Source organism: Canis lupus, chromosome 31, assembly GCF_011100685.1.
Source record: "Canis lupus familiaris isolate Mischka breed German Shepherd chromosome 31, alternate assembly UU_Cfam_GSD_1.0, whole genome shotgun sequence".
NCBI lineage: Eukaryota > Metazoa > Chordata > Mammalia > Carnivora > Canidae > Canis > Canis lupus.
In genome coordinates this window covers 10,231,763-10,255,296 of record NC_049252.1, presented here as the reverse complement: position 1 = coordinate 10,255,296, position 23,534 = coordinate 10,231,763, and the positions used below count along the sequence as shown (strand labels likewise).

At 34.1% G+C, this 23,534-nt stretch overlaps 1 protein-coding gene across 17 annotated transcripts in view; it reads left to right on the top strand.

Moving 5' to 3' along the window:
• Positions 1-23,534, top strand: part of ROBO2 (roundabout guidance receptor 2) — a 1,638,467-nt gene that overhangs the window by 1,223,389 nt on the left and 391,544 nt on the right. The gene's annotated exons all lie outside the window — the stretch shown is intronic.

The following is a 23,534-nucleotide window of genomic DNA, read 5'->3' as shown; positions in this document are numbered from 1 at the left end:
TTGTATGAGCAGGAGCCTTTATAATGAAATGAAGACTCAAGGAAGTGACAAAGCCTAAGTGTTTATATATTATGAGGCTGAACAAAGAGAGGCATTTGTGGAAAAGTAACTGAGTGTATGGAGAGACTAAAGCAAGCTAAAAGATATATATATATTTAAAGACTTTATTTATTAGAGAGAGAGAGAGAGAGAGAGAAAGAGAGATGAAGAGATTCAGGGGGAGGGGCAGAAGGAGAGGGAAAAGCAGCTTCCCCACTGAGCATGGAGCCAGATATGGGGGCTTGATCTCATGACCCTGAAGTCAGGACCTGGGCTGAAACCAAGAGTCAGGCACTTCACCGACCACTAGGTACCACAAGATAAAAGATTATTTTAACAATGTCTGTTTGCACAGTATTCTCTCAGCCCAGGCTCCTCATCTCTGGTGATGAGGGCATTTCTTTCCTTCTGGTGTAGGGAGGCCATCCTTCACATGGGAGTTTTATCTCCTGCTTTCAGGAAGACAAGGGAGATCAGAGTGCCCTTCCTGTACCTGCTGTTTCCTAAATGCGTGTAGTTCGAAATAATATTTATGCCGAGGTGGCGTATTTTGGGGTGCCATAATCTGTCATCCTTCAGATAACAGTGACTGGAGAGCACACATTGTTTACACACATTGTCTCTAAATGACCCGCCAACTGGCAAACAAGGATTACTTCAGACAGGACAGGCCAAGCCCTCCCTTCCCTCAGTGAGCCCCCCAGCCCTCGGGCAATCCACACCTGCCACTGCTGTAATGCGCATTTGTGATTTGAATGTGATTAGCATATATGCTGCCTTTGTCATTGCTTCTGTTCTCCCCCTTTATGATTTCTTTAGCACCTACTAGGTACTAGTCATTATTAGTGCCTTATCACTTTCCCTGGTTTTTTAAGCAACAACCCTGAAAGGTAAGATAGTACTAGCCTTGCAGTGCAAAATGTGGAAAATGAAAACGATAGAGATTTTAAGGAACTTGGTCAAGGACACGCCTCTCAAAATGGGACGACCAGGAGTTGAGCACAGGTCTTTGAGGATTCTGTGCTCTTTCTACAACTTCATACTCCCATTCTTAGATACTGCACTATTTCTTCGTGAAAAGTTTTATGAACATTATAGAACGATATAGGAAGAAAATCTCCCCCAAAGGTAAGAAAGCCGATCGCAACCATCTGTGATTAACTTGGAATTTGAACATATGATGTCAATTACAACCTAATTTTTCTTTGTGCTGCGCTTTATGACTCTGAAATTGATCTAATAACAAGACCTCTGAACTTTGAATAGACCAAAGAACAAAATAAAAGTATTTTGGGAGCTCATGTGTTTTTATAGCTGAGGATATAATTCCACAGTTTTCCATCATTAAATTCTATATAAAAGTATTTAGTTTGCCTTATATCACCTCTTCATGGCATCAGAACAGAAAATTTCTACATGTCTTCAGATGCTTATACTGAATTGAGCTTAGAATATCTCTTGTCCTCATCACCTAAAATGTATTTTTGGACCTTATGCATGGCTGTACCCATAACTGGATTGGTGAGTTTAGGGCAGACATACCCAAAGTTCAGAGTATAAGGATTACTGAAGAATATGTTAAAAATCTACATTCATGCCTCCTTCCCAAGATTCTGATTTAATGAGTATGGGGCAGAGACCTCCATTTTTAAAAAGCTTCCAGGGTAACTAGGGGGCACATGTTTAGACTTTGAGGGAAAATAGTCATGTTATAAGAAGAACTTTCCAGTTCTAAATGTAATAGAACTACAATACGGGTACATAGCACAGAGTAATACTTAAAGGTTGTGAAAAGGGAAAGAGGAAAAAATAAAGCAAGCCAAATTGTAGGAAACAAGTAGACACAGAAAGTAATCATGAATGAGGATAGGGTTTTTCTTTGAAAATCTCTGCTATACTTCTATTTTTATAATAAATAATAAAATACAATACAGTTTTTATAACAGCTGGATCTCTTTTTGAATGGCGGTAGCATTATTTCCATAAAGAAAGCCCTATATTCTAAATTTATGTTAAGATACAATGCTGTGTAACTGTCAATAGCCAACTTCCTAAATGTTGTTTATAGGAAGATTGTACCTTGATCTTCAAAGACAGACAGATTATGGATGGCCTTCTGTGTTTACTAATTTAGAAATTATACATGTAGTTTGCTCATAAATTCCTAAGATTTAAACAAATTGTATATACAAGCTATTTAGAGCTAATTGGTGGATGTGTATGATTCCCACTTAATCTACATTTTGATTAAAGTAGTAGCTTTAATTTTGGTATGCTCAGGTAGGTATGCTCCTACTTAGAAGTAAAAGAAACTGAAGAGTAATATCAAAGATCAGAGAGAAGCTAGCCAACTGTGAAATTAGTAGTTGCTGGGCTTTTTCTCTAAATTTTGACCATATGTTTCAAACTGCTATAGACACATTTACTGAGGTGTGGACCACTTCTACCTCATGGTACTTTATTCTAATTTTCTCCATCTGTCTTCTAGAGTAAGAGAGAAATGCTGAATGGTTTGAAGAAAAATATTTTTAGTGCCATTTCAGGAGGGATGATCTAGTAACAACTAGTAGTGTCTTTATGTGTGCCTGTCCTCTCATACTTACCATTAAAACATGGGGAAATGGCCTGGGTGGGACTTGTGTACTGAAATATAGTTATTCCTGTCTGACTCTATTACTGCTTTAAAATTTATTCTTCATAGGCAATTTGATTTTCCTTAGTGTGAGTAATAGAGTCATTATGTAAGAGAGCTCTCGACTTAATACTTGATTTCCTTCCTGCCTGCCTTTCTTCCTTTCTCTCTTGCTCTTCCAGCACCCACTGTTGGCACCTATTCCCTCTCCTTCTTTTTCTGTTTATATATCTCCTTCTCTTTCTCTCTTCCTTTTCTTTCATTCATCACATTTTTATTTTATTGCTTATCAAGTATCGCTTTGGATGATGGTGGCATCCCCATGAAATCGAATGATTCAATTCTGAATTGTGTGACTGAATTTAAGTGAAAAGCCTTTTGACAGGAGATACTCAGCAAGGTTGGTTTCTAGCAGAGCTCTCATTCAGAGCTTCCCCAACAGAGACATTTTCATCCACAGTGGCTCTAAGCATACAGGAACATAGACACTTAACTACTCATACAGTGCAGCGGGATTGGTTGGCGGCAGAGAATTTTGAATGCCCACTCAAAGTGCTGTAAAGTCAGTAAGGATTGGGAGGGAGACTCATTTCTCTTGGCCTTGCAAAGTGGATTGCTGCATTCTACTTCACTTCTAAAGAATCAAATAAAGCAAGAAATTTGTTTCTCAAGTTCTACATATGCTGAATGACAAGGCATGGTACATAAAGGTGCTACCCTAGCTGTGTGAAGGAGTGTGTGTGTGTGTGTGTGTGTGTGTGTGTGTAGATGCAATTTGTAGACTACTAGAAGCTCACCTCATCCATTTTTTTCTGATTTTGTTGATCATCAGTATTAAATAATTCATGGTGCAAATATGTCATGGAATAAATGATTACACTCAATTCTTGGGAGTGGGATACAAACTGTTTATGGCATTTTGAAAGTTTGCAAATCATCTTTTTTTTTTGCAAATCATCTTAAGAATCTATTTTTTTGTTTGTTTTGTTTTGTTTAAAGACTTTATTTATTTATTCTTGAGAGACATGAAGAGAGAGAGAGAGAGGCAGAGACACAGGGAGAGGGAGAAGCAGACTCTATGCAGGGAACCCAATGTAGGACTTGATCCTGGGACTCCAGGATCAAGTCCGGAGCCAAAGGTAGACGCTTAACCGCTGAGCCACTCAGGTGTCCCAAGAATCTATTTTTTTTTCCCTGAAACACTTGTAATATAAAAATAACTTAGGTTCCACATTTCCTTGGGAGGGAAGGCTAGTGTAAGTGAGATTGATGTGTAACTACGGCATCAGAATCCAATGATGGTGCTGACACTTAAAGTGGTAGCTTTAAAGTGTTTGAGTGAAGTTGCTATATAAAAGTTTCTGAATCAAACTTGTCTTTTTCAAAAAACCAAATGCCAATTTATTATTTATATTTTATTTTTCCCCCTTTCTTACTGCTTCATGTGTTTACTGAATGAGGCTTTGCAGCTTCTCTACAAATATTTTGCTGATTTTTGTATGTGGCTAAAATTGACACTGTTGAAATTGACGTCCCTGGATTTTTTCATTTGGTCCTTACTGCAACTCTATCAGATAGAGATATAATCATCCCTATTTTGTCAGTGAGTACATTAAAATAGAAATGACTTTGGAATGTCTTCAGGACCACGTAGTCTGTAGGCAAAAGAGTAAGGTTCCAAAGCCTGTGCTCTTTAAACCATGATGCAAACCCACCTCTGCATGAAAACTTTGATGACAGTAAGGTCTCTCTCTCTCTCTCTGGCTGCTTTCTTTCTTACGACAGAATATGACCCACAGTCTAACCCGACTTTACCCTCACCACCCCCCAAAAAAGTAGAAAATTAATCGGCTTTCCAGTAGAAGGTAAATAAGAATATTTGCCTATACATATTATTTTAAAATTTGGGGGGGGGGGGTCTATTTTAAGTCAGAGCTCCCATCCAAATCTGGCTTAATTTTGCAGAACCCCAAAGGAGTAGCTAGAGATGTAGGACCAACAGCCAAATGCAGTGGTTGCTCAATGGTACAGAGTTCCATTAGATACTCTGTTCTGTATTTCCGCACCTGCTTCATAAGCATTATGTAGTAATGGATAACATTTTCCTACAGTCCACTGATATCTACATTGCATTCAATGGATGCAATGAAAAGATATCACTTTTTTTGTTAGTATAATATTTCTTTATATGACTTGAAATTTTTATATCAAATTAATGATATTTGATGGTAACCTGCATAATAACTTAGAATTAAGGAACCATTCCCCCCCACACACACACACACAAATATAGAAAATAATCTTTAGAAGGTATCTATGAGGAATGGCTTTATACCTTTAAGTGCCATGTTTTCTGTTTACAGAATTTATAATTTAATTTTAATTTATAAATTAAAAATTCTGTGTTTAAATCTGTATTTTGAACATTTTTAAACTGCTAGACTTCCCTTCAGTTGAATAAAAATAGAAAAATGTTTATATTGTTCCTAAAATATGCAATTTTCTTTTTCTTTATTGAAGTTTGACTATGCAATGTTCTACCTCACAGCACTTCTTATAATTTAGTGTTTTCTCCCTGTAAATGTGTAAACAAAGAAATGAAATATTCTCCAAGAGAGATTATCTTTATTTTTCTTCCTTAAGAACTTGCCTAATACTGGCCTAATTAATCAGATCTTAGGTAGGGAGTTAGGAATACATCAAGCCTCACATGAGTACTTCAGTTGGATATGGTCTTAAAGTAGCTTAGTATGTGTGCTATTGGAGGAACTATCACACTTTTTAAATATATAGGCAAAAAAAGTTACAATCTATTTTATTTCAAAGATGGGTTTTAAGGAATAATAAGCTCGCTTTGATGAGAGGGAAAATATTGAAATAAATCATATAGAAACCTTCTTCTCAGATCGGGATCATGGGAGACAAGAGTAGATTCCTGGGCTACCGTAATAAATTACTATAAATTGAGTGGCCAAAAGCAACAATAATTTATTCTCTTTACTTCTTACAATTCTGGAAACATGCTGTCTGTGAATCCTCTAAGAGAGATGTTTCTGTTCTCTTCCAGCTTCTGATAGGTCCAACCATTCCTTGGTTTCTGACTGTCCCTAACTCCACTCTCTGCCTCTGTCTCTATCTGGCTGTCTTCTCTCTGGGCCTGTGTCTCCATGCAATGTTTTCCTTCGTGAATCTCTCTCTCTCTCATCCTCTTAGAAAGACACCAGCCACACTGGATTAAAGGCACATCTTACTCTAGTATGACCTTATCTTACCCTTCGGCACATCTGCAAGGACTTTAATAGATATAAGGTCATATTTGTAGGTACTTGGGTTTACGCTGATAATACACCTTTGGGGGGATACAGTTCAGCCTATAATGGGGACAATATGGATTTTTAAAAAAAAATTGATATTTTCTTTGTGAAATAAGATATTCTAATGCTGGGCCTTCTTTGCATGAACATAAATACTGTAGCAATACTCTCTATTAAGAAAATATTTCTATTATCCATTTAACATTTAAAAATTTTTTTTTCATGGACATCCCAAATACACTGCAATATTCTTGAATTATCACATGATTACACACTACTCACTGACTGGCCCCACACAAAGCATGGCACTTGGTTGGACTATTTATGTTTTTCCTTTTATCACTGGAGTGGTTATTTGAGGCATTCTAGCCTCGTGGTAACATCTTATGCCCATAAAATATTAATACAGAATATTGTTTAAATAATTTTCTTTACATAAGGACATCATGTCAATTTAATCAATTTATCTGGTAACACAAAATATGATTATAGAGAATGTAGGAAATATCATTATCTGTGTGAGATATTAAGTCTCATTTCTCCCATCAGAAGTTTAAGTTTTAGAAGAGGTTTGGAGTACTAGAGGAATTAATGAGAGTTATTATTTTATGTCTGTTTTTATTAGTAAGGGTCACTTAAAGTATACACTTTATATGATAATATAAAACACATTCTGGCAGTCATACTATCTATATCAAGAATCAATTTTCACCCCAATTTTATATGAAACAAATCAGAATTATAGTTTTGATCTGAATTTTGTTTAGGTATTTAAGTAAAACACCCAGTCATGAATTTATCATTTATCTCCTGTTAACTTCAGCCATCATTTTAGTTTTAAAACATGCTTAGGAATATACATTAACAGAATGTGATCTCAACATCATTTTTAGACAGAGAGATTTTTAGAAAATTAGAGTGTAATTCATATTGACGATTTTGTAAACATTGTACCTAGATGAAATCAAATTTATTTTCACTGTTCAGTTAACACTGTTCACTATTCAATTATTTCCACTGTTTCACATGCACTGTACACTGGGCACATATAGCTCCCAATACGAGATTAGAAGTGAAGTTCCAGCAATCACAAAAAGACTGTTTCAGGCTCTTAGTGTGTAGCAGTTTTAAAAGTATCCTTGGTTAATGTGAAGCAATTGCAGATTCACTGGCTCTGTGTTTAAACCTCTAAATACTTTGAGTGAAGTCTATTAATGATATGCTTTATATGCTGCTGACATTTTAAGATCCTTGCTGCTTTTCAAAAAGTGTGGGCACTAAAGATGTTCTTACTCCTGAGAATTGATTTCATACTCAACAGGAGCTTATGATGATTCTTTCCCACTGTGGGGATTGTCCGTGGATATCTGAGGAGAGCAATTGGCTCACATAAAGAATCTATCATGAGCTCTCTCCTGTAAAGAGTAAGATTTGTGCATTAGAACTAGCTGATGCTGAGTTTAATTCCTAGTCTCTTTTGTGATTCTAAACCATTTTTCAAAGCTCTACCTAGTGTGAACTGACTGATTAGGAAATGTATTCATCCCATGACCTGTTCCCCTCATTTATATCTCTTTAAAAAGTATCTCACCTGGAACTTGAGGCTCCCTAAGAATTCACAAGTTGTGACTAGATTGTTCTCTTAGTCTATAGAACTACATTTTTCTTTGGATGGAATACAGTATTGGACAGAATTTTGTTTTGATGTGGTTAATCAAGCTCAACATTGTATATCTTACTCATCAAAAATTCACATTATCTTTTGTTTTAGGGAACATGGAGATTGAGTTGAAACTGATAAATACAGTTTCACAAGCTGGCATGACAGACAACATTATGTTGGCTGATAATGAACAGTATTCTAATTGTTAGTATGTTTTCATGGACTCTGACCTGTTAACACTTATCTCCTAAGAACCCATTAAGCTGGACAAAGTTAATTCTTAATAGACAGACCCTATTATTCTAGAGTCATAAATGAGAAATCAGTCTCATATTTGTTTGAAGATAGACGGTAAGCTTCTGGCCATATGGCTTATGACACAATGACTCTCTGAGTTATAGGTGTAATCTGAAATTTGGTTTTATGTAAGAAAACCGAGTTTAATATTTCTTGCAATACTCAGATATCTTGAACTTCTCACTGTCACGTATTAAAACAAATTTATTTCACAAAATGAAAAAAAAATAAAAAATGAAACATTGGCAAAAAATTGAAACATTGGCTATAATACTTTGATCTCTATTATACAAATTCATTCATTCATTCATTCATTCATTCTTCCCAACACTTTTTCCAACTGTCAATAAGAGAGACATAGTTCCTACTCCCCTGAAGATTATATTCTGGGGGTAAGGGGGACAGATGAATTTTTTTAAATAAACAAATATACAAACAAGCAAATAAAAAAATTGGATAATCAGAACTGTTGTACAGAATTAAAGTCTGCTGCAACAGATTTTGTTGATGTCATTTTAAACATGGCTGTTAGGCATGGTCTCTCCAAAGAAGAGGTGTTTATTTGAGGAAACCCTGTAAATCTCTGGAGCAGAAGCATGGTACTCCAGATGATGTTGTTCCTTTCAGGACCCAAATGTATGAGAGCCTGGCAGACTTGAAGAGAAAGAAGGCCAATATATTGGTCAAAGCAGGTGAGGAGAAAAATAGCAAAAAATAAGTTCATAGAGAAAGACATTGGGCTGTATAAGTTCAAAATAGTAACTTGGATTGAATTTTAAATGAATAAAGAAACCAATGGATTGCTTTGAATAATGGGCTGACTGTGTATTTTTGAGAGAACATTAGGGTTGATCTATTATAAATAATTCTCCAGTTTTGGTGGAATTTTTAAAGATTCTGAGAAGTGGATCCCAAATCTGGTTCTTTGAGAAGTAAGCATGATCTTATAAAGTTAATAAAGGTTTTCAGAAATATATTAATCTATTAATCAATGACTGTTTTAGAATTAATCTGGTAATGTTAGTTTTATGCTGCAAATATGAATATTAATGAAAAAATAGAATTCAGTATTTTTGTTCCATGGCCTATAAATCTAAGATCATCTAGTTTGTAGAAAAGACAAACATTTATTTGCCTTGAACAATCTAAAAAAATATTCTCTGTTACTGATTATCAAAATGTTCATATCTTGGTGGATTGATGTCACGTAAAGACATCTTAACTGAAGACAAGATCATATAAAAGTGTTTTGGATAGTTTCATCTAATTTTCAATAAAAAGTTTCAAGGTTAAAAAGGTTTCAAGGTTAAAAATGAAATGAGATCCAAATAGCAATTAACAAGATTCATAAAGCATGTGCTCTACTTTGTGAGATCACACAATGAATATCATTAAATAATCCATTTCTTTCATGATTGCTCATTTAATGGTGGGACCAGTGGGCTGATTATCACATGGGTATGCCATATTGACAACAATTGAAGCAAATTAAAATAGTGGAAAGAACACTGGTTTGAGATTTAGAGGACTCTATCTCTCTGTTTAACTAGAGAGTTGGGCAAACATAATATGCATGGAGTCAGTTTCCTAATCTACAAAATGAAAGGATTAGAGTAGGCAGTTTGATCCAAAGTGCTGGTCCAAGGACAAATGTCAGGCTGGCCACATCATTTCAGACACTTTTTTCTTTTTTTTTCTTTTTTAATTTTTATTTATTTATGATAGTCACACACAGAGAGAGAGAGAGAGAGAGGCAGAGACATAGGCAGAGGGAGAAGCAGGCTCCATGCACCGGGAGCCCGACGTGGGATTCGATCCCGGGTCTCCAGGATCGCGCCCTGGGTCAAAGGCAGGCGCCAAACCGCTGCGCCACCCAGGGATCCCCAGACACTTTTTTCTTACTCAATTCCTAGAGTCCACACTCAGAAATAATTATTTATTATGTCTAGAGTGGGGCTCAGGGACAAGTATTTTTACAAATCAATCTTGGTTGGGTGCTTGGGTGGCTCAGTTGGTTAAGCATGTGCCTTCAGCTCAGGTCATGATCCAAGAGTCCTGGGATCAAGCCTCTTGTAGGGTTCCCTGCTCAGTGGGGTATCTGCTTTTCCCTTTCCCTCTGCCCGGCCCCTCCCCCTTGTTCATGCTCTCACTCGCTGTCTCTCTCAAATGAATGAATGAATGAATGAATGAATAAATAAATAAGCGATCCAGGTGTTTCTGATGGGTAACTATGTTTTAGAACAGTTGAAATATACAATTCCTAAAAGATTCTCCTTTTTAAAAGAAAGCAAAAACAACAAACCTTTAAATTCTGTGTTTCCCTGAGCTGTTTCTAAATATCTTTATAGTACAAATTAGGCCACATTTATGGATTTGGTCTCAGGCTCTTAAGGCTTTACTTTGAAAGTAAGTACATATTTCCATAGTTTAGTAGCATTCTGGACAGATACTTAAAATATATATCAAAAGATCACCTTTCCCCCCTGTAATTTGGAAAATGACCTTAAAATTTGCATGTGCTTTAGCCTAGCAGCTTTTTTCTAGGGATTGATCTTAAATTGTGTTCAAAGATTTATGCATGAGGATATTCTTCACAATACTTTTTTGTGATATAAATTAATTTAAAATATCATATCATACCCTCAAAACCAAGAATTTGGTTCAAAGAATTTTGCTGTGACAACACAATATCATACTCTGCAAAGATTAAAAATCTATATTTACTTTATGGATGTGGAAAAACTATATATCATTTAGTAATAAAAGAAAATTACCAAATGATTATTATCCTGTTTGTCAACAAACAAAATATCAAAATAAAACCTCACATGTGCCAGGAAAAATCTAATGCAAAACACCCCTAAATTGAGTTGTTATTTCTATTTCCAAAGGGATGGATTTTGGAAGATTATTTTGTGTTTGTTTGGTTTAGACTGACATTTTTCTTCAGAATTTGTTACTTTGTGTTCTTCCAAAATTCTCCCATATAGAGTGTCCAAGATTATATGGGGAGACCAATAGTATGGAGACACTTTATTTTAGCCTAAAAATGTAAAGATCCATTTTAAGATGCTATGCTACTGATGTTAGAGCTTTAAAGTACAGGAGACAATTTTGTCAAGGGAAAATAGAGTATGTAAAGCTCACAATCAGAAATTCATGTGTGTGTAGATCTTTTCATTTTCTATTGTTGACTTCAAGATATACATACTTAATAGTCACTTTGAACCTGAGTAAGCCATGCATCACTGCATGATGAATCTTTTCATTCCCAGTCATCTTTTGTCAATAATTCTTTATTTAGCTCCAGTTTCATGATGTGAATTTAATGGAATTATACTTGAACAGTTCAAAATTAAATGCTTAATTATGTTCAGCTTCAATTACAGTTATTAATTGATCCAAGCTTATTAACATGACACCTGAAGGGAACCAGTTACATAAAAATTGTAGGATGTATTACTTTGGGTATTACACTCATGTGAGCTAGCAATCTAGATGAATGTTCTTTTATTAATTTTATGAAGTTTCAAAGCTTTTGGATTCATATGGAAACCAGGGGCTTAGGCTTAACCCTTATTTCATAAAGAAGAACAGTAGAACACAAAAAAAGTTAAATTAACGTTATAGGCTGGAGTGGTTTTCTATCTAAATTAGTTGATATCTAATTTTGAAATTAGCTTTTCTTTTTTTTTTTTTTTTCCCATTTTGGATACATTATCATAAGCTCCTGGTTATCCATACCAAAAGGTAACTTTGAATCTCAAGAAAGACATTTTATAATAAATAAATAAATATATCCATTAGATATTCCAAGAAAATCATGAGCCAGATATAAACATATAGATATCTCTGTTTAAATTGATAACTGGTAGGGTCCAATCATCATGCGTTAATATGTTAAACCCCCTTGCCAACTATGGTTTCCCACTGGATGGAGCATTAAAAAGCAAATTCTTTAAACAAGGTCCTTCATGATCTAATCTATATCTCCACCAACCTCCCCTCACCCTACTTTTTTGATGTGCCAGATTCCTTTTCACACTAATCTCCCTTTTGCCTACAATTTTCTATATATCCAGTCTCTTGTCTAGTTACTACTTCACTTTGAAAGTTCACCTGAAATTCTCCCTTACAGAATTCTCCTTGCAGAAATTCTTTCAGTTATCATATACCAATTCTATTCCTTTATAATTCTCCTGCAATTTGTAGTGAAATATTTATTTAATTGACTAATATCTGACCTTCCCTTTAGATGATCAACTCTATGACATCAGAACTATAAATTCTTACATAATACTCCGTACCTAGAATCTAACACAGAATGTGGCACATTGAAAGTGTCTTTTTATAATTTTTGTTTAATTTTTAAATGTTTTTGAATGTGTTAATTAAATGTTTATGAATGAATGAATTTCTCTTTCCAATATCCTTAGCATTATGATGTATCACCTTTTTGGGTACCTTGCCCATTATTATTCCTTTTCATTTATCTTGCAACCCCCGCCTTTATCCCAGTTTGGTTAAATGACCAAACTCCTTAGTCTTTATTTTACAAGTAAAACTTTGAGATAATAGTATTGATTACCTAAGTCTATATATCACTTTGGGTGCTTTCCTTTGGAGGATAATAGTTTTGGATAGGAAATTAAAGATTTGTGGGGGGAGGTTGTGTTTTTTTTAAGGACTTTATTCGTGTATTCATGAGAGACAGAGAGAGAGACAGAGAGAGAGAGGCAGAGACATAGGCAGAGAGAAGCAGGCCCCATGCAGGGAGCCTGATTTGGGACTCATCCCAGGTCTCCAGGATTACACTCTGGGCTGAAGGCGGCGCTAAACTGCTGAGCCACCTGGGCTGCCCCAAAATTAAAGATTTGAATTGTGGTCCTGCAATTTGACCATGGACCTTAAGGAAGTCATTTAGCTTCCATGAACATTAGTTTGCTGATTTATAAAATGGTTAAACAGTAGCATTTGCTCTCATTGAATCACAGTTGTAAATTAGATACAGCATTTTAAAAATACTTTATGTTTCACTTCACAGTAAAAGTCCAAATTGTATAGGAATTTTTTTAGATCTCTAACTTTAAATATATTTATGATATGATAAAGAGTTGTGGTTTTCAATTACTTTAAGTCAAGTCCTTTAGTAAGATAGGAATGATGATATATCCAAATGAAAGTTTAGATGACAATAGAAAATACTCAGAACAGGGCTTCAGAAAGTACACCTATATTTTTTCACAAACTGGCAATTTCTCCATACACACAGAAATTATATTCAGGCATCAACTGAAATATAGTATACTATCTCTCAGACAACTTTCTCTTAGTACATAAGAGTGTACTAAGAAAAATACTCTTAGGATACTATTTCTTAATTCAAATTACTCATTCTAAATAAGTGCTTTACATATATTAAAAAGTGTCCATTTATATTTGTCATTTCCCCATAAATCTCAAATATGAGAATATTATTGTGTCTACTATTTGAATGCAATTCAATTAGATTTCTTTATGGAAATTATAAATGATTCTTTAAGAAAAAAAAAGGCATGGATCTGTCAATATGATTAAATGGACATTTTTCCTAATGTTGTAGTTGAACCATAGAACCTTCCATTGATATATACTTAATACCATGTAAGTTCTGAATACATTCTCATAGTAGTGTAACTAGCTTCACCTGACTAATGAAGAGAGATTAGTATCTCTTTTATCATTTAGACATTAATGAACTTTCAGTCCTACACAACATAGTTACCCATTCATCTTTTTGAAAAAGATTAATTATTGTTTAACTTGCATCCCAGGTATTATTATGCCATATAACAGGAGAAATCACACATTTTATATTACAAAAATAAATAAGTGAAGTAGATTCATAGAAAGTATAATACAAATGATGGCATCAAAGGTTGCATTTCGCATTAAGTACAATTTTTCAGAGACCTATATGTATGTGCTGACAAAGCTTTCCTGTGCTCCTCAGGTTTTATGTGATCAAAATGTTTTTGGCAAGGAAAACATCAATTACATGAATACAGCAGACCCAAATATGACTGGTTCACAGCTTTGTCTTCCCATGGTTCTAAATGGTTCATACCTCTGGGTGTACTTGTTCTTGACTCCGCTCTCCCTGCAGTGCTGAATGTACTCCCCATCTCTCTGCTGTTCTGCCCTGTATGGCTCTGTAAGCTCAAATCCCATCACTCTGATCAGTTTCCAGGTAGAGAGAAGGTTGTTTGCTCTTTTAAAGTGAGTTTTATAGGGTTACATTGTATTATTTGGTAGTCTCTTGTTAAATATAACAGAAATACAACTTCAACCAATTTCAACTGAAGAGGGCTTTCCATATCAAAGTCTTTGTTAGTAGAGAGGGTTACTAATCCAATGCCCAGAGAGAAAGCTGACTCTGACACCAACATTCAGAGCCTTATGCAATCTTGTTTTGCATCCCTCATATCTACCTTCTGGTGTCTGTCTGTCTTTTCCCATAAACTGACCTTCTCATGCATCTTTTTAAAATTCATCCTACAGAGTGTCCCTCAGATAAAAGGACTCACTGCCCAGGTTAGCTCAAGTGCCCCCTCCACTGCCGCCGCTAATGCACCAGTCTACTGGGACATGTCAAAACATCCCCATTTGGACAGGAATTATAGAATAGGAGTTCCCAAAGGAAGGAGATCTCTGTGAAGATAGACAATAGTTGTTCAACAAATGAATCATATATACTTGTTTTTAAAATGGATATTTCAGTGAAATATTAATATACTATCTTACTTTACTCTCCTGTTTAAAACCTTAACAAAAAAAAAAAAGATTTTTTAGCCAAAAACTGCTATAGAAATTTTGTCAATATGAAGAATTAAGTATAGAGAACAGTACCTGTACCTGGTTAAGATCGTTTAACCTCACCAATTTTGTGTTTCTTTTTGCAGTGGATTATTTGTTACCAATAGTCTACTATCAGAAGAATTTGAACATTTGAACATCACAGAGGGTTTTCAAAGTGGGAAACACTGAGTAATAACAAAGTGAAAGATTTCTAGGAGGTTTTTAAAAAAATATTGTAATATTTTCCAGTATGAGAGACTGTAAGAACTTACAAATAAGAGAAAATTAGTTTGCAATGTACAGTTGGTTTTCCCCTCAGGTCTTATTTATTGGTTTTTCTTTCCTCAAATTTTCTTTAGGTCATTGGAAACTACTGATGTTGAGGAGAAGTATATCTTTATACACATGATTTACAAAGAAAACTTTTTTAATCGCATTTCTTTCTCCCTTAAACTTTTTTTTTTAAGCCGATGCTGAGACACCATGGTGATATGTCCATTTGCTTCATGTGATACACCATTTGTTCTATGGGAAAATATGGTCTACTCCTAATTTCATTTTCATTTCCTAAATAAGAAGACCCATTAAAAAGCAGACATCTGGTGTAGAAAGCACTTAAAGCTGTAGCTCCCAAGGAGTGCTTTCCTTCCTCTTTAAATATGTATGAACTGTTGTTTTGGTAATCCACTTCACCCTGTCAAAATAGAATCAAATAGAATGTATGTGTGACCTCTTCTCCTTCCACCCTGGGAAAATGATTTCCAAGATCATTGAGGTGTACGATACACGGCAACCTTCACTTGCTGTTTTATTCACCTTCAAAGCTCTTATGTTACACAAGCTGGAAGTTTAGCAGAATTTACTTTATTATTTGCTGTACTGTTCTACTTGTAATGATGGATCTGTGAGCTTTTCATAGTTCAACTATAGAGAATACATTTTCAACTTTCAAACAAATAGGCCTTAGAAAGAATTTCAGAACATTTCTACCTTTGTTGATGTTTTATATTGGAAAAGGATTCATGTTTTTAAAACCTGTTACAACAGATCTAGGTACAAAATATTCATGTGTAATGGATACTGATGCTAAATACTGTTAACTTGCTTTCCTAAGAGAAGGGAACAACAAGATAGGGATTTGAGCTAATATTGTTTTTTCATGTGATGCATAGGTGATGTCAGTTTTCTTCTTTGAGGTTTAGACCCACACTCTCCAATATCATGTCCTGCAGAATACTAATTGCCCATACCTGCCTACTCTGTTCTCTATTCCATGGCAAAAATGCAATCTACTCTGCCTTCTCCTGTAATCTAGATTCATGATTGAAATTTGTATATTACACTCTGCAGTTGTAGTAAACATACTTGTGCTTGCTTGGTTCAGCTGAATTGCCCAGGTGTATTTAACTTTTGAATGTTAAAAACAAAGAATCACTTTGAGAAACTGTGACTTAGGCAATGTTTATTTGCAGGTCATACTAGAAGTTAGTATCATGCTTTATTAAGGCCAGAGAAGAAAAAAGCCTCTTTTTGTCTTCCTGCTAGCTTTGTTTGCTTATCAACTTCAATGTGATGGTATTTCATATCATGTGGTTACCTTGGAATTTTATTTTGTTGGTGTTCTGTGAATTGCTGGGTTTCTCATAGCAGTCTATGAATATCATATTCCCATCGCAGTCTATATATATATCATATTCAGTGGTATCCTCACTGCTATTCAAATGTTCTAAAATAGTTAAATATATACTCTTGCTATTAGAGTTAATTTACAAGTTGCATCCTTCTAAATTTGTATAAATAAGGCCATGCAACTTCTCTATTTTAAAATGGTCTGTTGTAATTAAAGTACTTCTAACCTGTGATCTTAGAAGTAACAGCATCTGTTTGACTACTAGCTGTAAATCATATTCTGTGACACTTTTTATTAACGTATTTTCAACCGATGTGAAGGCAGCTCTTTCACCGTAGGAAAGGAAAAGGAATTTAGAACCCTGGCCCATATTTCTGAATTTACTTATCATACAGTCCAAATCCAAGGATAATGGACAGTGTCTTTCACAAACCACCAAAGCTTGGAAACCAGAGCTGAAAGACTACCTAATGAAGTAAAATAGAGTATATATAGGATGGCTTAGGGAAAAGATATCTGGCTAATTTAAGATGATGCAAAATGGTGTCTTAGCTTACCCATTTGCAAAGAAATTCTTACTGCCTTAAAAATTGCATTCATAAAATACAAAGAACAACATTTATTATTCTTGTAATTTATGGTCTTAAAATGCTTCATTGCTATCACTGTGGATATTAATAATCATTGTACCTACTGTAATAGTTGAATTAATTCTATGTTAATTCTAGGGGTGCTTGGGTGGCTCAGTAGGCTACGTGTCTGCATTCAGCTCAGGTCATGATCCCAGCCAGGGTCCTGGAGTCCAGCCTCATGTGTCAGGGTCCCTGTTCAGTGGGGAGCCTGCTTCTCCCTCTCCCTCTGCCTGCCGCTTCCCCTGTGCTGTCTCTCTCCCCGCTCATCTCTCTGTCAAATAAATAAATAAAATCTTTTAAAAATAGGAACGCCTGGGTGGCTCAGCAGGTGAGCGCCTGCCTTCGGCTCAGGGCGTGATCCTGGAGTCCTGGGATCGAGTCCCACATCGGGCTCCCTGCATAGAACCTGCTTCTCCCTCTGCCTGTGTCTCTCTGTGTCTCTCAGGAGTAAATAAATAAAATATTTAAAAATATACATTTTAAAAATAAATCAATAAATATATGTTAATTCTAGAGCTTATCCTAAAGTTTATTTTACTGCTTGACCAATTTTTTTCCAGGGGCGTATATTTTTTAAACTAAACTCACAAGTTTATTTATACTTTTCTCTTAAAAAGTAGAAAAGGTCATAGTCTGAAAAAGGTAGGAGAATCCATTTAAAATTCTTGGTTACATGGATTCTAGATAAGACACGCTTTATTAGACATTTATTTCTACCCAGAGAAGATTTCTGATAGTGACCTACAAGATTAATAAATAACATTTGACTGGTAAGTTTCCATCAAATATAGAAAAGAAACTGAGGTACAGATTTCATGTAAATGGTCTAATTTATCATTATAGGGTTTTTTTTTTTGCCTTTTATTACCAAAAATTTCAAACATACACAAAATTATAGAAAATAGCATAATGATCTGGTGACATAAGACCATGACCTAGATTTTACTATCACTAATATATTGTTGCAATTATTATCTTTTCTGAAGTATATTAAGGCATTTCAATTCACTGCTAGATATTTCAGTAGATATTTCACAAAATACACATAGACTTTTCCTTACAAAATTAATGAAATTTATTGTCAGTATTTTTTTAATGAAAGATATAAAATAGATTGGCCTCTAGGCTCATATTATTTCATCCTATTGAAAACAAAGAATGGATTTTTTCAAGGATATTTCCTCTTATTTTGCTTTCATTAATGGATTCTAATTCAGTCAATTTTGTATAATATGTAACCATGAAAAAAGCCCCTTTTTATTCTTTCTGAGAGCCTTTGGATTTTATTGCTCATAGGAAACACATCTTAAACAATATGCCCAGTATGGGCAAAGTCCTGTTATTTTTCCCCCTTTTGTTCTTCAAATATACAATTTCTTTATTATATTTATAGCCATACATTATCAGGCAACCTTTTTTAAAAAAAATAAATTCCATAATAAATTAAATAAAGCTCTCTGTGGGTCATTTTTGATTAACCTGATTTAAAAAAATGATATAATAAAGAGATGGCAAATACTGTGTGCAGCTAAAATCAATTATAAGCATATTCACCATCAAGTCATTGCATGAATAGTGTGTTAAAATGCACTTAATAGTATAAAAAATGACTTTCATTGAAGTTGAATTCAAACTTGTAAGTTTATAATAGTATTTAAAAAGCTGTAAACATTCAAACAAAATCCTTCACTTTCAGCTAGAAAGATAATTTCTATATGAGATTTGATGCTATGCTAGTTGCAGTATCACAGGAAATATTCATGATAATTAATTTAGGACAATATTTCTTGTTAAGGTGAGACTTTAGGGAGAAATCTTGTAATTAGAGTAGAGTTATATATTATTATTATTAGTTATATATTATTAATATATACAATATTATTATTGTCCTTATACTCTTGTAATTAGAGTTATATATTATTATTATTAGTTATATATTATTAATATATACAATATTATTATTGTCCATATCACTTGGAGAATTACTGAAATGAAAATTTGGAAAAACAGATCTACCCCCCTTATTATTTGCAAGAAATATAATATGAATCCTTTTTTATTTTAGGAATATTATAAAAATATTGAGCTATGTCAAAACTATATAAACAACAAACAGATTCAATTAAAACTATATTGACTAGAATAATATAACTTAGTTTTGTTAAGAAACAAACACAAGAAATTATGATCCTAGGAAAACAAGATGACCCTATTAGGATTACACAAGCATTTTCTTTCTTTCCTCTTTTTTAAACCAGTTTAATGTTTTCCCATTAATTTTCACATGAGACTACACTGTTGGATTTCATTTGGTGGCAGTTTCTCTCATTCTTCATTTCCTTTCTATCTCCCCCCTTACCTTCTCCTTTCTTTTCTCTGCCTCCTGTCACACACAGCTCAGACCTGCTGTGGATCTTATTGCCTGCACTAAAATGCTCATAGAAGGAAGACTGTAAGTATCACTTGAAGTAAAATCTGCCTTATTTAGACTCTTCATATTGTCTCTATAGACAAGGACAAGGTCACTCAGTTCAAAATGAGTGGTGCTGACAAAGTTTAGTTTTCTTAAAAACTTGAATTGTGATGCCCGTGTGTAATAAATTCTTGACTTCTTATACAATGAAAAAGTTTCACCTTATAAGTAAAATTTTTTATGAAGATATTTTTAAGCTTATAATTTCATATTAGTGGAAAGCATAAGTTCTGTATTTCTTTTCTGTAGTGTATAAAAGTAATCTTTTTAAAAGTAATCTTTCTTAATAAAGTATTTTAACTAAAAAAAAAGTATTTTAACTACCCCATAATATGAGTAAAAAATAAAAAAAATTTAGAAATGTTAACTAAACATGGCACCTGGGGTGTCATAATCTTCAGTTTTAAAAAAACAGATGTGTCTTTTAAAATATCCATATAAAATTCAGATATACAACTTTGTCAAATTGCCTTATATCCCTGATTCCATTTAAGACAGTCAAGAAAAATACTTAAAATATTATTTTTCTGTTCATGGCCTTGAACAGGATTTTCAAAAGGTTATTATTGGAAAAAGTACACTATGACTTCTAAAATAGGATTCTGGTGGAATGATTAGACATGTGATTTCTTTGTACTGCTATTGGACAGACACTCCAGCACAGCCCATTTTTAAGGAAAGAACAAGTTAAAGATAACGTATAACAATGAGTGGAATTTTTGTGGAGATAGTTCTCTTCTTTAGAATTGCACTCAATAGCTCTTCCCCAGCTAATGTCCACCTGTACAAACTGTATGTAGTGGGTTTGACTGACAGGTTGGATCAGGTGAAGGTGGAGTATTGGGGCAGATGAGGAAGAGGAAACAGGCTATACAATCCACTCAAATCAATCAAATAACCTGACTGTTCTTTCAGCTGCCTTACCTTGTCATTGACTGTCAAGTCAGTCAAAATAGTGGAACTAGTTTTCGCATGTAAGCAGAGCTTTATTTTATGAACTCTATTACCTCACTCTTGCAAACAGACATAACAAATATGTCAGCCCACGTGTTGAAAACTATACACAAATGTTACTGGGTGTGAATGTGTGTAGGAGAGAAACCAGGCTGAAGTTAAAGCCAACACTGTATTTTCCTAATACTTGACTAATTTTTTTGACAGACTTAAATAATATGTTAAATACACAATTAAAATGCTTCTTTATGGAACCATTCAATGTTTTATCTGCACTATTGGGTTCAAACTAGCAAAAAATCCAGGGTTTTGTTAAGGGTTTGCATTAAATAGGAGAGCAGATACTATAATTCACACACACACACACACACACACACACAGAAACATACACCTACACATACACATTTTTAAATTTTACTTGCAAGATTAAAAATAAAATCTTAATAAAACCCAGAGAGAAACACTGATGTCTTGAGATCTCAGAGATTTCTGATCTCTTGAAGAGGTTATGCTGTTGAAATGCTCTAGTCCAGGTGAAGCTCATTACATCCACAAACTAAGGAGTAAGACATAAACTTTAAAATAGTTGGACTACTGAATGTTAGTCCTCATGCAATTTATTCATGTGGCTCAACCTAAATTCAGTCTGCTAGGTTCATTTGGCATTTTTGTTGATAAGATAGCTGCTAACCTAATGACATGAATCTCTAAGAAACTATTTTCACATTTAGAACTGATTCAATTTCTAAGCCTTTAGCATGATTTCTGTAACATACTTCTCTCAAATGACACATAATGACATAAACACACCTATTGGGGAGTGTTGTGTGTGTGTTTGTGTGTTTTATGTGTATGTATGATTCAATACTGAACTGTATAATGTAACTGTATATAGTTTGAGATTGTTTTATATACATTACTAATTTGCTTTTCAGAAACATCTCCAGAGATAAGCATCATATGTATTATTAAAGCTTTAGATAAATAAACTGAGGCTTGGGGAAGTTAAATGAATGAGACAAGTTGGATGAGATCATGAGTGGTAGTGCAGGTGGTGGGGTCCATTGTTTGCTGCCCTGCAGGGTACACCATGTTTCTCTAGAGCTACATATCTTTGTTTCTTTTAAATGATGTATTATATTTCAACCTCCTGGAATCAGAAAGTTATTGTTTTCCCTAGCAGTTTACATTCAGAATTCCCTCTGTGATAAAAGTTAGATCAGTTTTTTACTTAAGAGTTTTATACAATAATAAAAATGGTTTGATCTGGTTGCTTAGGTTTGATGGCAAGAAGTATATGGTAATTTATGTAAAAGTAAAGTTATTTCTTAAAGTAAAATTATTGTTTTATCTGGTTTGTAAAAACTTGAGCTTTAAGTGATTTCCCCCTGATGTGGGAAGTATATATTTTGGCAGTGTCAGAGAATACCAGGGTTGTTATTTTTTTTTTTTTTTCAGGGTTGTTACTTAAATCATTCATGTTAGACTATTTTTTAAAATATAGCAACAAAAAAAAAATTAAAAAAAAATAAAATGTAGCAACAAAAATAATAATAGGAACAAAAACGATTCTACAAATGTAATGTTAACATAGGTTTCTTTGAGGGTAAAAGTGAATGCAATGGGTTCAGTCAGAGACAATGGGAAAAGAAAATTAAATATATATACTAGAATTAGATGTATGTGGCTGTAACAAGCAGAAACTTATTTATTAGAGTACATTAATTTTATATTAGTGTACTTTTCATTAGGATCCTTCATTTAAATCTTTAAGTTTTTATCTGGAAACTGGTTTCTTTTTCAAGTTGTCTTAATGAAAGAACTGGACGGTTGGTTGTTGCATAAAGTATAGAAAAACTCAAGTTTCTCTAAAGCACAGGTCATTTTTTAAATCAAGAAAAGACATTAAATGATTGATAGAGAATATTTCAAACAACAATTTCTGGTTTTCCTTAAAATTTTCCTTAAAATTTTTGAATGCAAAATCGTTCTTCCATTAACTTTTGATAAACATGGGTGAACCTTTAGGTTACCAATTTGGATAATGTTTTATTTTAAGCATGTTTCCAAAATGTTTACCCAAAATGTAGTTTAATTTTCAGTTAATAAAAGAAAATAATTTGTGTGATTGAACATGGGCTTGGAAGATTTGGTAAAAAAAAAAAATTGCTTTATTTAAAAATTGAGTTATTTTCTCACTAGTTCAAAATAATCCTGTTCAGTATGATCACAAACTTTTTTTGGTGGTATGGGCAAGGATAAAGCAAAAACCTTACATTTAAAAGGAGGATGTGGAGATAAATGCTAGGACCCCTGATCAGTTCTCCTATTCTTTATTAAGTATTTCAATGCAAAGCCCAACTCTGTTGTTTGAGTTCTTAAAAATCTTACCCCCTGCTTTACAAGGAAATAGAGCTAGCCACGCTAGAATCTTTTATCTCTTTTTTGTCTATAAATTCTTAATATGTTATTTAACATTTTTCACTTTTCTTACAGTTTCAAAGATAGACATTTCCACTCTTTCCCAAACTGAGATCCTGAATTGATGTTTTATTTCTCATATTGTTACCCTTTCCTGGAGTGTTATTTTGTCCCTTATGGCACTCTTATAGTTCTCTTTGTTTCTCTCCAGTGGTTCCTTGTCCCCACTCTCTCTGTTGAGCACCACTTGTGGAAGTGGATTATCCCAGTTCTCTCTTAGAGTCTAGTCTCTATCCTCATGGCTCTGCTGAAAATATCCTTTCCAAAGTCTTTTAATGCTTTACCCGTTCCTTATTCTCTGTAGCCTTCCATTATTGGCTATTTGATCTCCTTGAACATTTCCTTCCTTGAATTCAGTAATATTGTACTGTCTTGGTTATCTATCTTCAATGTGGCTGTGTTGTCCCTTCTCTCTCAAATACATTGGTTTTTCTTTTAGTCACTATTTAGTGCATGCCTACTAGGAGTTATGGGATGTTAGAGAAACTGGAGATACATGAGTTACTAAAAAAGAAAATGTCCCAGCCATCATGGAGCTGCAGGCTTGTGAAAGGAGAGAAGAAAAATGAATAAGAACATTTA